At 48.8% G+C, this 17,006-nt stretch overlaps 1 long non-coding RNA gene across 1 annotated transcript in view; it reads right to left on the bottom strand.

Moving 5' to 3' along the window:
* The window catches only part of LOC135901245 (uncharacterized), a 167,816-nt gene that overhangs the window by 126,108 nt on the left and 24,702 nt on the right, over positions 1 to 17,006 (bottom strand). The window contains exon 2 of the long non-coding RNA XR_010564058.1: positions 11,770 to 11,846. This is a non-coding gene — a long non-coding RNA (uncharacterized lncRNA). The remainder of the gene's footprint in view (positions 1 to 11,769; positions 11,847 to 17,006) is intronic.

Below are 17,006 nucleotides of genomic sequence, written 5' to 3' on the forward strand. Positions count from 1 at the left end.
TGGAACTCGCCAAACTTACGACTTACACGACTGCATCGACTAAACCCCTCCCTGCAACTCCGACCTCCACTCGGACTTCCTCGACGTGAAGCTAGGCTTCTTTGTCGCCTTTGGTTAGGAGTTGCCTTCACAAAGGCATACTCTACATTAATTGGAGTGACTGACAGGGGAGCATGCGATGTCTGTGGCACCGAAGAAAACATCGACCACCTGCTGTGCCACTATGCACGATACACCCCTGAGAGACAAGAACTTGCCAAAGCTTTTCAAAAACTGGACAATCGGCCGCTTTCTGTGCAGGTGCTGCTGGAACACCGCCCCCATCGCCCGTCAGCCCATAAAACGGTGAAGGCACTTTCGTGCTTCTTAAGGACGACGGGCTTGTGCGACCATCTGTGACTTTTAATGCAATTTCTGTAAGGCCACACACGTCAGCGAACTCACCGCAATTTCCTTCTTTCCTTCCCTCCTCTCTCTCCCTGTTATCTTTGTTTTCCCCTTTTCCAATTCCCCCAGTGTAGGGTAGCCAACCGGACGTTATTCTGGTTAACATCCCTGCCTTCTACTTATCTCTTTCCCTCCCCCTCCTCCTCCTCCTACTGATTTGAACGCGAAAGCATAATGACTTCTCTAATTAATTGGTTACATTCATGATGCGAGACGTCATACACTGTCACGTGTCCTTGACAAATCTACCTTAATCTGTGGTGATTGAATTTGTGCCAACCTTAATCCACCTTAAACCACCTTGCTCTAATTTGTACCAACCTTAATCCACTCAAACCTCGCAGCCAGGTGGCTGCGACATGACGTGTCCAAATGATGCAAGCACTATAGGCACGCCTTTAGTCAGCGAGAACCGTGCAGCCGCCGTGGCATCCGAGATGCGTGCTCGTCTCGCCCCCCAGAGGCACAGGTATACATTCCCACCCAGACCCGAATGTACCAAATTTTGTTTTCAAACACATCAATTTACTTCGTTTGACGTCTATTAAAATTTGACGTCTATGCGAGCGTTTCCTTTCTTTCTTTCTTTTTGACGAGTTTTTACTCTTTGCGCCATCGGCCATTTTTGGTACCACCGCTTGATGACGCGGGATTTTGTGCCTCATGGGACATATAATGCCTTCACATTAATAAATTTCGGATGCGCGTCTTGAGCAGAGCGAAAAGTTGATGTTAGCGATAATCCGGCAAAAAAAACATACTCTACGGTTTACAATATGAGCGTTTTTAAGAATGCATGCGCCATGACAAATCCAGCCACTCATTTTAATTTCGTAATTAACTGTCAGTATGCCGTCTTGGGGCTGTGCAGTCTTCCTCATTTGGTGTAGCCATTAAACGTCTTTTTAGACAACGAACTGAGTTATATTTGTTATGTCAAGTTGACTATGGTTAATGTTTATATACTTGTTCACATGTACGAACATTTATTACTGCTAGCTCTCGTGTCTATAATGATATGTTTGCAATTATAGGAGGCGCTCCTTCCAGATTTTCTTAAACTGGGGGACCTACTGCTGTACTATGATTCCACCGTGTATAGATAAGGCGTAGCATTCCCCGAATGGCCCGGACTCATCAGGGAAGAATTTCTACGCCTGTTGATTGCCTTCCTTCGAGACACGTGAGTTGATCAACGTTTGGCGACATGCCATTGTTAACAACGTATGAGACGCGCAGGCTAAACAATTCACGCTCAAGCATGCCAGGCTAACCCCGACTGATAGAGCAGCACCACCATCACCACCATAACTCCACCATGCTATTTGAGATAAGCTTGACTTGACTTGTCATTAAGACTAATCCTTTTAGCCTCCATTGCCGACGACGGGAGCCTAGTTTTCCCGAAAGACCGGAGCCCTCATTTACAAGAAAGTTATTATGCTAAAACTGTCCACAAGAGTCGCTCTCAACCAATAGTGATGTTGGACATGGAGTATCGTGTTGATTTGGGTTGGTTGGTACATTTCGGAACTTGAAGGACCAAGGCGACAGCAAAGACACACGGCACTAATAAGCAATTTCATTGCATGTTGACATCAATATATGGTTTAACCAACACTCTAACCAACACGGATTCCGGAAGGGCCTATCTACCTTGACACAACTTGTCGATACAATGCATGATCTTGCCCAAGGTATTAATGAACAGCATGCGGCGACAGTGACCGACTGTGATTGTCTTTATCTCTGCTTTGTTATCACTTTACCTCCCCCTGCCCTGTCTCTTCAGCGTAGGGTAGCAAACCGGATCTTCCCCTCTGGTTAACCTCCCTGCCTTTCCCCTTTCCTCTGTCTCTCTCACTCAAACAGACATAATTTTTATGGGACTTTCAAAGGCGTTCGACCGGGTTTCCCAAGAAAAGTTAGTTTTTCAGATGGTTCACAAACTTCGAGATGTGGCAGTGACTTGTTAAATTTGTAGCTATTTTGTCTGGCCGTCAGCAGTTTGTACAATACAGTGATCATGTTTCTGGCACACTAAACGTAACATCCGGTGTGCATCAGGGATCCGTCCTTGCACCGATATTGCTTTTGTTATTCATAAATGATCTTACCAGTGATATTAGTGTAAATATATATCAGGCTACTTGCAGACGTCTGTGTATCGTACACATGGATTTTAAAGATTGCAGCGACCAAATTCAACTCACCAATGCACTGAACAAAGTAGCAAGCCGGTGCTCTAGTTGGCAGATGGTGATTAATACGGATAAAACGGTCGTGATGTCAATAACAAAAAAGAAAACAAGCTTAGCCTTTTCTTACGGTTTTAACAGCATCACGCTCCGTAACGTAAGCCATCAGAAATATCTTGGTGTTATAATGTAGTCCCATCTCAGCTGGACAGAGCACGTGGAAACCATAACCGCGAAAGCCTCAATGAAATAGTTTTTCCTCAAGAGCATGCTACGACACGCCAACCATGGCACTAAAGCTTTAGCATACATCACACTTGTCAGACCGCTTCTAGAATATGCTAATATAATCTGGTTCCCATTCCCAAGTAGTGGTATCAACAAGCTTTAAAACGTGCAGCGGAAAGCGGTTAGATTTATCTTCAACCGTTATCGACGCCTGGATTCCCCGACCTACTTGTTATGTCGCGCAGGATTACCTACACTGCAAAGACGAGCTAAACTTCATCGCCTAAAGTTTTTACATATGTTCATTAATACATATCACACAGGATACGTCTAAACTAGGGAAACAAGACAGACACGTCACACGCATGATCTCACACTTCAAGAATATTCGTGCAACAACGACACATTGTACTATTCTGTTTTCCCTAGAAGCATGCGAAAATGTAATGGTCTTGACGGTCTTATTGTAGAATAGCATAAAATAGACTACTTTCTAAAACTAGTACAAATAATAGCTTAGTTTGTACGCAATGATGAACTTGTAAGCATATCGCATTTATGTTTTTCTTATCCTTGTATTTATGATGTTTCTCCTCTAATGGCGCGCTTCAGATTACTGTGCCTACTGTTGTATTTATTCTCGAACTTACGAAGTTGCTTATGTCTATATTATGCATACTACGCTTGCATTAGTACTATTCATTGTACATGCCTTCCCTTTCTTCTTTCTGTTTGCATTTTAGCCAACTGTTCCTTTGGTCCTGCCAAATATTGCTGTTTATGAGTATTTTATTTTCAAAACAGCACTCCTGCAATAACACAGCCAAAGGGCTGACAGCAAGAAGAAATAAAGAAATATTGAGAGTACAGTCAGTATGAGTAAAAAACACACACACACACAAGAACATGCGACGTCACCGCTAACAGCGCACTTTCACGTTCTTGGTAGTATACACATGAGTCGAGTTTTTTAATTATCTAGCCAATCATGCATTTTCATTAAGTTGGCGTAGCCAAATCCAAGCTGCTATACTTTGCTTAGAAAATTTCTTATGTGTTTATTCCCCTTTCTTTTTCTTATTGTACGTTTGTTTTTAACCTTTGTCAACCACAATGTATTTTATTTAAACAATTTTAAAATTGTCGGCGATGCCGCCGCCGTCGGCTGTCGCCATACAAGCCTCATTGTGGCTTTTATGAGCCCGTGCATTTGTTTTTCTATGTTGAGACTAAATAACATTATTATTATTAGTAGCAGCAGTATGATTGATTGATCGATTGATGAATTGATTGATTGATTGATTGATTGATTGATTGATTGATTGATTGATTGATTGATTGATTGATTGATTGATTGATTGATTGATCGATCTTGAATGTAGCGACAGCGAACACGGCCTGTCAACATAAAAGAGCACTTACGAACGAGAGGTTTTGTAAACTTGCCCCCATGCAGCTTCTTTTCTTTTTGTTCGTTCTTGCCTCTTAAAATAATTTTGGCAGAAGCACTTTCATTAGTGACACAGTTAAGACGATCGATGCTTTGTCACACTTTGGACGAAGGAGATGCATGACTTCGTCTGGCTAGTCGCGACAGGCAGTTAAGAAGCTCTCTCTCCTGCGTACTGTTACGACTTCCAACCGGTGCCACCAGTGTTACGACCTTCCCAACCGGTGCCACCAGTGTTACGAACTTCAACCGCTGCACCACGATAACGGCTTTGTGGTCCCGTAGCGCTCGTCACCCGTTTCGTGACAGAGCGTTGGTAGCGAAGACTCCGAGCCTGGCGTCGATGAGAATAACAAAAGGGACTTTATACATTATATACAGGTTATCATACAGGACATGAACGGGTCGGCACTGGGGCCGAGTGCTCACAACAAACGCGACTGTTCTCGCACGACGACGTCCGGCGAAAACGCGTTACACATCTCACCCCAGTCGGGAGCGACACTCTCTCCCGGTGGGGTCGGCAGATCCTGTTTTCGAGCGGCGTGTCGCTGCTTTATATAATCCCCGAGGCCCATTGTCACTCAAACGGCCCAATACAAAGTCAGCACACGACGGTCGTCCGAGGGGTCCAACCAGCGACCGCGCTGGCCACCCGGTTCAAAGTTCGCGCGCGCGGTGACCTCCAAGCAAGGGAGGTGCGGCGCCGGGCTGTCGGGCACACGCGGACACGTTTAAACACGCTGCTTCGCCGAGGCTTCTCCCGCACGAAGGCGCAGCATCTTGTCTTGTGAAGGGAGAATTATGGCGCTCGCAGGATAGATTCTGCATCTTGCAGATTCGGAATCCGGGCTTGTGGTAATGGCACAACAGCATCCCCGCCCTCAGATAAGGCGCCGGGAAGACGAGCTGCCTCCACGTGGCTCGGATGCCAGGCGCGCACGTTCGTCAGGCTCGTCCAAGTTCACGTCCATTGTCCGGACGCCAGGTAACTTCACGTGCCCAGGTCCGACTCGTCGGGACAGGAGCTCTGCTCACCACGTCGTCGCCAAGGCACCTTGACCAGCTCCGCTCGGGTCGTTCCTAAGACCTTGCTTCTCGCCACTGGTCCCGCTTGGTCGTTCTGCAGCTTGCAAAACCGACCGGCAAAAGGCAACACCCAACACGAACAAGTGCCCTCTGTCTCCCGTCAAACACCAGACAAGGCCATAATTCAAATCAACCTAACTAAATTGCTATCCCTCTTTTTGCTCCCGCTGCCACAAGAGGCAGGTGTACGATCTAGTACACAAGGCTCAAGCAACCAGTTTTCAAATTAACAACACAACAAAATAGACAAGAAACAATTATTAATCAGCAATAATAATTACAAATGGAATGGTCCCCTTGAAATCACTTGGACCGAAAACATACTTCTGAGGAAGCAAATGAGGTCATTCATTTTTCCCGGCGATATTTTCGCGGAATCCGAAGCTGCTTATATTTGCGACCCTGCTTATCCGTGTAGCGGCGGTACAATAAGCCAGATTCCTTGCCAAATGAAACCCCCTTTTCTTTCACTCCCCGTTTGACGCTCTTCCTCAGATCGGCTAGTGAACAATCTTCCTGTTGTTCGCGAATCAGACTTTTTCTTTCAACTGCAGCCTGCTCCTGCCGGCTGGCGGAAACCGGAGCGAGTGTGGAGCCCGCGTCGCCTAATTGCGGCGTCGAGTCTATATCGCGGCTAGCACTGCACGCGTCACTCCCACTCACTTCCAGGACCCGCTCGTCTAGGCCAGCCTCCGAGCTCTGCCTCTCCCGTGACTGCTCGCCACTCAAGTTACCGTGATCGGTCCGTGTGCCGCACCGCCTTTCGCTCACCGACGCTAAGTCAAGTTTCCTCGACAGCGGGCGCGCTTTGGATCGCGTGGGGGCCATGTACGCCACGTCGGCAAAGAATGATTTGCCCTGATCCCTCAGCAGCTGCTCCGAGCTATTTGAGAAGAGGTAGGAAAATTGCTCCGGGAGGGCGGCTGACACAGCGGCTTCGGTGTTAAGTTTTCCAAACTCTCCTTCAATGATAACCGTTGCGATCGGTAAACAGACACTCTCCTTCTCGGCCACTTGCCGTATCCTAACGCACTCTCCCGTAAAATCCCTCGAGGAGACGAAAGACGGGTGAACAACGTCCATAGTTGCTGCAGAGTCCCGCAGTGCTCGGCACTTCTTGCCGTTTACCTTAATTTCCTGCACATAGGGCTCCAATAGACGTATGTTTTTGTGAGTTTCCTGTATCGTTGCAAAAGCAATTCTCTCTGGGCAGCTTGCAGCGATGTGCCCTTGCTTTTTGCAATTGTAGCAGGTTAACGGTCTCCGTTTTTCAAAAGAACGCGTCATTTCGTTTCGCTGTTTCGGACCATCGTCATCATTCTGAGATGCATTCTGTCCATCCCTTACAGTTTCTTTGGGAAGGGACTCGTCGTCCCGAAACTCGCGACGCGTGATTTCCTTCCGTTCGTCGGGCTTCCCGTAAAACCCATCTCTTCTATCTGCTTTTTCTATGCGCACTGCCTTGCTGTGCAAGCTGCGGCGGGTGTAATACTCTTCCGCTAACTCTGCTGCCTTGTTTAGCTTAACCTCTTTTAGCCTATCTTGCAGCCAGAGCCGGACATCCTCATCAATGCAACGGTAGAACTGCTCCAACGCGATGCATTCGACAATTTTGTCGCGGTCGTCGTAAACCTCTTCGCCCTTCAGCCATTCCACCAAGTCGGCTTTTAGACGAAACGCGAAGTCCACATTCGACTCCTTACCCTTTTTTGCATACCGGAACCTCTGCCGGAAAGCTTCGGGCGACAATTTGTACTTCCGCAGTAGCGCTTCCTTCACATCACTGTAGCTCTCAAACGCCTCTTTCGATAAGCAAGTTATTACGTCTGATGCCTCCCCAGGAAGCAAGGCTAACAGATTCTGTGCCCAAAGGGATCGCTCAATGCTATTCCGTTCGCACACGTGCTCAAATTTCACGAGGTATTTGGCCATATCCTCTCCGACGACAAAGGGTGGAAGTTGATCGCGTATTCTGGGAACATTAGAAGTGAGACTAGGCGCCGGCGAGTTATTTCGGATCTCCAACTCTTTCATTTTAAGCTCGTGCTCACGTCGCTCCCTCTCTCTCCTTTCCTCCTTTTCCTCCTCGCGACGTTGCTGTTCTCTCCTTTCCTCCTTTTCCTCCTCGCGACGTTGCTGTTCTCTCCTTTCCTCCCTTTCCCGACGTTCATTGATTTCCGCCCAGGCCTCTGCGGCTTCCTCAGCCGTTACGTCCCCAGTCCTCATGACCTCAAGGATCGCATTCTTTCTTTTGGTTGAGCCCAACTCAATACCCAACTCCTCACAAATTTCGAGAAGTTCCTTCACCTTGTACTTCTCCATCGTTCACACTGTCCTCCTGCTGTTTACCCTTTTTGAATATACCTGCCGTACGCTACTATAACACTACTAGTAAGACATATGCAAGTATTTCACACACTGCCCTTTTTACCCCCTCAGCATCCCCTGGTTTTCAAAACACTCTTACTAGGCTTGAAACACACAAGGTTATCACAATGCAACACCAAATCCTTCCTTAAGCTACTATAACCTGTGTCAAAGAAAGTCTGGTGTTTGAGGTAAACTTCAGGCACTCACCGCGCCGAGGTAGCTGATGCCGGTCAATCCCGTAGCTGCCATCCAGTGTTACGAACTTCCAACCGGTGCCACCAGTGTTACGACCTTCCCAACCGGTGCCACCAGTGTTACGAACTTCAACCGCTGCACCACGATAACGGCTTTGTGGTCCCGTAGCGCTCGTCACCCGTTTCGTGACAGAGCGTTGGTAGCGAAGACTCCGAGCCTGGCGTCGATGAGAATAACAAAAGGGACTTTATACATTATATACAGGTTATCATACAGGACATGAACGGGTCGGCACTGGGGCCGAGTGCTCACAACAAACGCGACTGTTCTCGCACGACGACGTCCGGCGAAAACGCGTTACACATCTCACCCCAGTCGGGAGCGACACTCTCTCCCGGTGGGGTCGGCAGATCCTGTTTTCGAGCGGCGTGTCGCTGCTTTATATAATCCCCGAGGCCCATTGTCACTCAAACGGCCCAATACAAAGTCAGCACACGACGGTCGTCCGAGGGGTCCAACCAGCGACCGCGCTGGCCACCCGGTTCAAAGTTCGCGCGCGCGGTGACCTCCAAGCAAGGGAGGTGCGGCGCCGGGCTGTCGGGCACACGCGGACACGTTTAAACACGCTGCTTCGCCGAGGCTTCTCCCGCACGAAGGCGCAGCATCTTGTCTTGTGAAGGGAGAATTATGGCGCTCGCAGGATAGATTCTGCATCTTGCAGATTCGGAATCCGGGCTTGTGGTAATGGCACAACAGTACGCCTAAAGCTTCAACATCAATCAGTCTTTTTGCTTTTGGTTTTTCGCTTCGTTTTTGTAGTGTAAATTTAGTGCATGCGATAAGAAAATCGCTGAAATCCTGTTTCGGCTGTTTGTTAATTATTAGCGTCGACTGCTGAAATCACAAAATAACACTCGTACTTAGGAATGGAAAAAAAGCATGGTTTTAACCATTTGGTTTTCCGATATCTGCTTTTGTTTTTAAATACTCAATTTTTCCAGAAGCTCAGAATTCATGGCCACCTATAAATGAAGAACGGGCTTTGTTACAAAAAGGCACGTATCGGACGCTCACATTTAGATTCTTCGTTACAACGTTGGCAGTGCATTCATTACGTAAATCTTCAAAGTTAGGCTGCTCATTTACAGCCACAGCCACTGTCAGAGCAAATAATACTTGGACCGTGGTCTCAACTTACGCGTGCGCTAAAGGCAGCCAGAGTTTTAGTTCGCTTCCTGCGGTCTCCGGGCCTGCGAAGCAGACCAGCTGTAATAGTGACGTGGGCAGCGTCAGAATTTTTGGCGCCGACTTCCATTTAGATAGTAACCATCTCCCTTTCCATCTTTCTGAATCCATGTCCGCTGTGCTGGGTAGCAAACCGGACTTCTTCTGGTGAACGTCCCTGCCTTTGGACGTCTGCGGTCACTCGCCTTCAAGTTCGCGCGCGATTTCAGCGGGCAGCAACCTTGACATCGGCATGCTTTCAAACACAACGCTTGATTGTCTCGACCGAAAAATGTGCATTGATTGCATACACACGTAAACCTATGACGCCCTACCCAGTCTCCATTATCACCTATGGAAGGACCCATCGATTCTTGGGTGTAATAATCGAATGAAATCTTTCCTGGAGCCCTCATTGCACCTAGCTGAAGAAAAAAACTGTCATCGATTGCCCAGGTAGATTCATGTGCGGGAAAACATGGGGCCCATCTGTACGCTCCACATGCTTCAATTGTAGAGAGCTTCATTCCTACAGGATATCTACGCTACAGCCTTTCAGTGTTGTCCAGTACGTGCAAGTCAGATATTAGCTCATTGGAGAGCTTACAGGGACAGTCATTGCGCACGTGTTTAGGACTTCCTCGCTGTGCGTCAACAGTTGCAACAATCGTGCTCGCCAAAGATCATCCCATCCAAGCATACATGACTGTGGATTGTTTCAGGACGCATATCCGTCATCTTTCCCGCGTCCGCGATCATCACTTGGCGTTCTTGCCATCGCAGAGCCCTCGTGCAACGTTTTCTGAAGTTATAATCACCCATACAGATTGTCCTCCATCAGGATACACACCAGCAGCAAGGCTGTCAATCCCCTTGTGGTGTCTCCAACAGCCTCAGGTACGCCTTAGCTTTCCGGGTGTAAAGAAGAAAGCCAATCACCCAAACATAGCTCTGAAACGAGTGACGCTGCTATTAAATAATGAAGCATATGGGGACCGAATACACATCTATACTGATGGTTCGGTCTCATGCAGCTCTTCAGTTGCCGTTGTCATTCCGGCTACGAAAACTACAATGAAATTCAAACTGTCACACATGACAACATCAACAGCGGCAGAGCTTGTTGCCCTGCGTGCTGCTGTCAAATACCTCCTACAAGAGACACCTCAGCAATTGGTCATATTTTGCGACTCTAAGGCAGCACTTCAGAGTCTGCATTTTGCCCTATATCACAGGACTCACGAGCAGTTGACATATAAGAGAAGTCCACCATCAAGCTATCGCTAAAGGGCGTGAAATTATATTCTAGTAGCTACCTAAACATTTCGGCATTGCTGGTAATGACCTCGCCGACGAAGCCACCCGGTCTGCCCCTCTAGAAACCTGAATAGTTCCAATCCCCTTATTCAGAACCGACGCGGCAAAAAAGCTTAATATCGTGGCTAAAGCTATGATACACAAATACTGGCCTTCTCCCAACCTCCCGAAGTATCACCTTCATAGATTCAATCCACCCCTAAAGCTACAAGTGCCATCAAAAGTTTCCCGCTCTCTTTCCCGACAGTAATTTGCCGCCTCTGGCTCGTGGTGGCATTTACGAAGGCTTACCCTTTCCTCATTGGAATGGGGTATATGCCCATGCGCGGTTCTCCTGGAACTGTAGAAACGATTGAACACATCGCATGTCTCTGTCCCCAGTATGACGTCGAGCGTGAAGCTCTCCCGACAGCACTGAACCAGCTGAACTCTAGACTATTTTAAGAAATGAACATCTTTGGACCATGGCCGTACGCGTCTATGACACAGAAAGCCACGAAAGCGTTGTTGCAGTGCCTGAAGTCGACAGGTCTTGGTGACCGTGTGTAGAATCGGTGTGAACTTCAAAATGTGTGCGAAACTGTGCCATCTCTATATTCTCTCTCTTTTCATCCTTATACCCCTTCCCTCAGTGCAGGGTAGCAAACAGGACGTGCGTATGGTCAACCTCCCTGCCTTTTCGCTCTTCTATTTCGCTCTCGCTGGCTCTCTCTGTTCCTTACAAAACGAAATTTAAGCTACGTGAGCTGTGTCAGGAGGCTATGAGTCTTTTTTTTTTTCCATTCAGTGAATTTGTCGCAAAGGCTCTGATGTAAGCGCGCTGCCTCAACGGAGGGCTCTGTGTGTCATGCAGGACGCTGTGTTCCATACTACAGATTGTCACTGCTGTTGCCGATACATTAAACTGAGGCATATGACCGCTTAACGGCTAACCAAGGGCACTCCATCATGAGGCTTCCTGTGTGCTTATCCGGATGACTGCACCAAACCACGGGTGAACGCAATTCCAATGCACGTAACAACGGAGCGTTTTCCGAAAGAAATAAAACGAAATGGACGATATGCGCTTTCGGGGACATTCACGTCATCCCCTGCGTCCTTTACACGTCGCTGACCCCACAAAACAGTGAAGACCGATACGGAGAAAGTTATTGGAACGCCGGTGAACTTTTTTTAGACTTCTCGGCTGTGCGATTGCGTTTCTAATTCCTCCGAGAAGGTTCAAATGTTCAAGTGTTTGCGCGTCCTTACCTCTCTTGCCTCTCTTCCCACATGGGTAGCGAACCGGTAGCGATGCAGCTATAGGCCCACCTCTGCGTTTGAAGTAACTGGGAGGGATATAAATACACATACGACTCGCTCATTAAGTTGTTTGGTCTTTTTCTTAATTATTTGTTTAGTGTCTTTCTTATTTTACCACTTGCAAGTTAGCGTTAATTTTTGTGCATGCTAAAGGTGATCATCATTTGATTTTATTTGCTTTGACATATCCTATTTCCTTCATACAGAACAAAAAAAAACATTTTTTTTTTTCATCGAGTGAATAAATTTCTAGGTACGTCCAGGAACAGCTTTTACAAGCTTGCTCGTGGGCCTACGTTGGCCCAGTGGAACTCAAGTTATTTTGCAGATTACTATAGGTTCTATGTCAGGAATTCCCGTGCGCAGCCTTACATCTATCAGGTTGCCGAAAAGGGAACCATTTCCTTTTTATGCCGCGTGTGGGTCACTATGCGTTAACCGACGCACGCGCGCTTCGAATCAGTGTGGCTAGTAGCTCTGTTGTGGCTAGCAGACGATCGCGCATTTCATCTGGCACTGCTGTCAGCTTTAGTTGTACCCAAAGACAAACGTTCGGCGCCACTCTCCTCGCGTTGGACAATGGCCGCCCGCTGTCAGAATAGAATTCCAAAAGCCTGGCACGGACCACCAGGATTTAAAAGCGCTGCTGCACTGTTTTTTTTTTTTGTGCATTATACAGCGAGAGTGTTTGACGAATCGCGATTGCACTCCGGGTCTCCTGATATGTGTGCCAACGCTGCGGTCACTCCCGCTTTATCCTTTTATTTCTGTTTCTTTTGTCAAGTTCTTACATCAATTTTCTTTCGCGCAATGTATATCTAACTTGACTATAGTTATTCGCTTTGTATTTCCAGATGGTCTTCTTCCCTTTAGTTCTCTAACTCTCTTTACGCACATCCTCTACATACAGCAGTGCTGAAATAAGTCGTTCATGCCTCATTTCCCTTCCGTCAAGTGCAGAAGGGAAGAATAGGGATAAAGTGATTCCTACGAATGTATATAGTCCTCTGTCTGCCTCAAGACGGACACCTGAACGAATCCGAGCCATGACCTTGAAGACTCATAGTCCACATTGTGGCTGACAGTGATGCAGATGTAAGGAGGAGGAGAATCAAGTAGGAGCCGTTCCTCCTTAACATGTGTTCCATGTGCGTAAAATGCTTGTTTTCTTATCCCTGAAGGGCCCAGCGCATTCCTTCCCCCGTCTACGCAGCTATACTGTAGCACGTAAAGCGGCCGGTAACGTCAGAAGGTGACAGCGATCGCAGAAATTGCTCCGACCAGCCATATTAACGCGAAACTCAGCCAGCGAGAGCTCCAGATTTGGCGTTTCTTGTCCTGCCGCGTACACATGGCCATAATTCAGCACGGAAACACCGCCGCCGAATCACCTCAGATTCGTCGCGCGCGGTATAGACCGATACGAGTGGCCAGCAGCCCCGCTCATCGACAGCTCTCATTCCGTCGGAGCAGGTGGCGACAGAAACGGTGTACACAACGGGCGCCAAGGTGCCGCCGCCGCCGCCCCGTCATCAGCTGCGCCTCGCCACGGTTCGTGCGAACCGCGCCGCCAGCGTGCTTTCCCGCAGCGCATGATGATTTTGCCGCGCCACTCGGGCGCACCCGTGGCGCCGTCGCAGGAGTGGGCCAGCCCCGCGCATGAGTCAAGCGCGGTGGCCTCCGCCGGGGCCTTGCCAGCCTGTTGGATGAGGCAGCCACAGCTCTTCCAATTAAATGATCGCGAAAGTGGCACCGGCAGCGTCGTGAACACGGCGCTTTGAAACGAGAGTGTAACATGTGGAGCCGCTCGTAATTGGCATTGTATTGGTGGCACATATGGGGAATAAGATTAAACGCGCGGCTTCGTGCAAGTGAGCAGTGAGTTGTCGAGTGACGAAGGTCAAAACGTTTCGCGCAAGTGCCGCGCCTTCCTCCTTTGACAATTTACTTGCACGGCTGCTGCAGTGTTATTTGCGTGAAACAATTTGGCCTCAGGTAAAATTACCACACAGCGAAATGTTTCGTGCAAGTAGCCCCTATTTTTTTGTTTTAAAGGATCCGTGCAGCACCATTTTCCGGAGACAGCTGCCTTTATTTTTTTCTCTCACCTCTCACCATTGTCGTCGCGCATTATTAGAGTGTGCGCCTGCAGCACGCCACGTTCGGCGAGTTATGCGCAATCGTATGGAGTCTTTCTTACCTACACTATCACCGACGCACTAGGGATCGTGCTATCCGCCTGATATATACCTCAAGAAATTCCATCAATGGTGGCTTCTATCATCAGTGAAAAAATCCCCGCGAACTTTTTTTGACCAGCATGCGCGCGAACGTTTACGCAAGACATAAGGCGAGAAAGGGCCGGCGAACGGAGGCACTGCACGGCCCCTTCAAAATTTCTAAGCAATCGGACAGCTACGCGATGCCAGAACGTATTGCTAGCCCAAGAAAGGTTCTAGCCAAAGAGTGGCGCTGTTAGCACTGGCCATTCCTATACGCCTCGAATGTAAATCAGTTATCCCTTGTACGCATACGCATCGTGTCCAGAAGTGGTCAGAAGTATACAGGCCGCGATCGGTGCGCCATGATTATTAGCTGCAGGGGTCGAATTCGCAAAGCTTTTCGTTCGTAAGAGCTGTTTGCCTAGCTGCCGCCTTTGGTAATGATATGTCCAACGTAATGACTGGCTGGCACGTGCTGCTGCGAACAGTTCTGGCGTAGGAGCTGTGCGTGCGTGGGCGTGTGTGTGTGCATTCAAAATGAATGGATGCAAGTTGCAAAACGAAGTGCGATTAACGTTTTCAAAGATGTTCCATGAGCGCTCATCTTCAGGAACTGACTTCTGGAAATGAACGATCGCATTCCAAGTTCCTCTTTAAGGCGATCGCCTTATAAAGGAACTTAGAAGGAAGGAATAATTAGGACCGTTTTTTTGTCTCGCTCGGAAGCTGAGAAGGGACGTGAAGCCCAGCCTTACCATGTAGTGGATTCGAGTACATGGTAATCATTGCAGCGTGACGTCACGTGCTCCTACGTGTTCATCGCGCACTTGCAGCTATCTTTTCGCCTCCGTTCTGTAATGAAATCAAATTGCACAACTCGTTGCAATTCTGCTGTTATTACTTCATTGAAAAGTCAGGCTGGCGGCGAGCCGCGACACCGCTTGGTGACTCGAGGCGCTGTCCTTGACTCTTTTTAGCAACGGTGACCTTACGGCACGCTCGCCGCTTCTCTCCTCGATTTCCCACTTTCGATTCCCTCTACAATTTTCTTTTCTTCTCCTTTTCCGAGAGTATCTGCTTCGCTGAAAACTGGCCGACCTCCGCTTTCGCACTGTGGTTCGGCTCGCTCTTCGAGAATTACTGGACCTGCTGCAAGAGCGACGCTCCAGGATTTTTTTCCACCTCTTCGCGCACGCAATTCCGCGCTGCTGAAAATAATCACGGCCTCAGAAAAACAAAAACAAAAAAGAAAGCCCGAGAGACGAACGAACGATTTTCGTCGCCGCTAAGAAACAACACCGCCCACGGAGGGAGGGGGGCAAAACGGGAAGCCGGCTCGAGTGGAGGGGCAGGAGAAGAAAGCGAGGTGGCCGCATCGATCTGACCATTCCCGTGCAAGGTCGGCCGGCAGCGCGATCTGGGTCAATGTCAGCCCCGACGTCGGAGGCTACACGCGCGTGCCCGCGCCGCCGCCGGCGGCGGGCCACGTTTTCCGGAAGCGGCGCACGTTGTGTCATGCGCCGATTAGGGGCGGCGCGCGCGCAAGGCTCACTGCGGGAGCACGCGGTCGTCGACACCACGGGCTGGCGCACGCCAGCCGGCCGCCATCTTGGAGAGACGGGGGAAAAAAAAAAAGAACACGCGACGGCGACCAGCGGGAGGCCCCCGCTTTTGGCTCTTCCGGTGGCAACGCACGGGCGACACACTGAATCTGTGGAGGCCACGCCACGCGAAGGCCGGCCGACTCCTTTTTTTCCGATTAAACGCGCCTGCTCCCAGCTCGCTGGCTGACAGACGCAACGCTGACGTTGTTCCCCCTTCGTGCCCTCACCATCGCGCCTTGAATATTTTTTCTTGTTTGCCCGTTGCGTCACCGACGCAGAGAAGCAAACCATGGCAACAATTCCAAGGTCGATCTGGTTGCGCCACAGCTCGCAAAATTATTTCGCCCCAGTGTCTGTCTCCCCAACCGCATTGCATTCTTGCGCAAGAAATGTCACGCATTGCAGGGGACGACGCGTTCGGCACAAGTGCACGACAAGCCGCTACGTTTGTGAGTTATAAAAAAGGATCAATAACCTTAACACTTGCGGAATTCGAACTGCGGGGCCGAATTCACAAAGCTTCTCGCTCGTATGTGTCCAGCATAGGGAAAAGTGTGTGCGCGCGCGCGCGCGCGCGCGTGTGTGTGTGTGTGTGTGTGTGTGTGTGTGTGTGTGTGTGTGTGTGTGTGTGTGTGTGTGTGTGTGTGTGTGTGTGTGTGTGTGTGTGTGTGTGTGTGTGTGTGTGTGTGTGTGTGTGTGTGTGTGTGTGCGTGCGTGCGTGCGTGCGTGCGTGATAAACAAGATGTTAGAAATTATAGTACTTTTAATTCGTGTTGCCACTAAATCAGAGCAGAAATTATGTTCTTTGGTGGCAGTGTATACGAGTAACCATCAGACTGGTATCGTCGTCAGCTTACAGTAAACAAGGCAACACTGAGAGAGCGGCAGCAGCGTGGACCCGTCTGTTCTGCCCACAGCCGTGGAGAGCACTGATCAGCGGTTTGTCATCTTTTTGCCAGAGTACCGTGCTCAGTGTTTCATTTCGCAAAGCATTCATCAAGACGCCAGCAAGGTGCGACACTGTAGGGCTAACAAATTAACAGTAAAGGCTAAAACCAAGGCATACCAAATACGCAGATCGCAATTTACAGTGTAGCAAGAGCTCTTGACTCTACATACACATGGGCAATGTGGCATGCTAAGCCCAGTGAAGCATGTTACTAGTGTAGTTGGACGGGTCAAAGCACGGAGAGAGAGAGAGAGAGATAAATGAGACGGAACAATTGCCGGCTATGTATGCCTAGCTAACCCCGCCTGCTGCAACATCATTACTACCACCACCACCATATATGAGATCCGAAAGGCAGGGAGGTTAACCGGAAGACAGTTATCCAGTTTGAACAGATAGATGGACACACAC

The sequence above is a fragment of the Dermacentor albipictus genome, chromosome 1 (assembly GCF_038994185.2).
Source record: "Dermacentor albipictus isolate Rhodes 1998 colony chromosome 1, USDA_Dalb.pri_finalv2, whole genome shotgun sequence".
NCBI classification, from domain to species: domain Eukaryota; kingdom Metazoa; phylum Arthropoda; class Arachnida; order Ixodida; family Ixodidae; genus Dermacentor; species Dermacentor albipictus.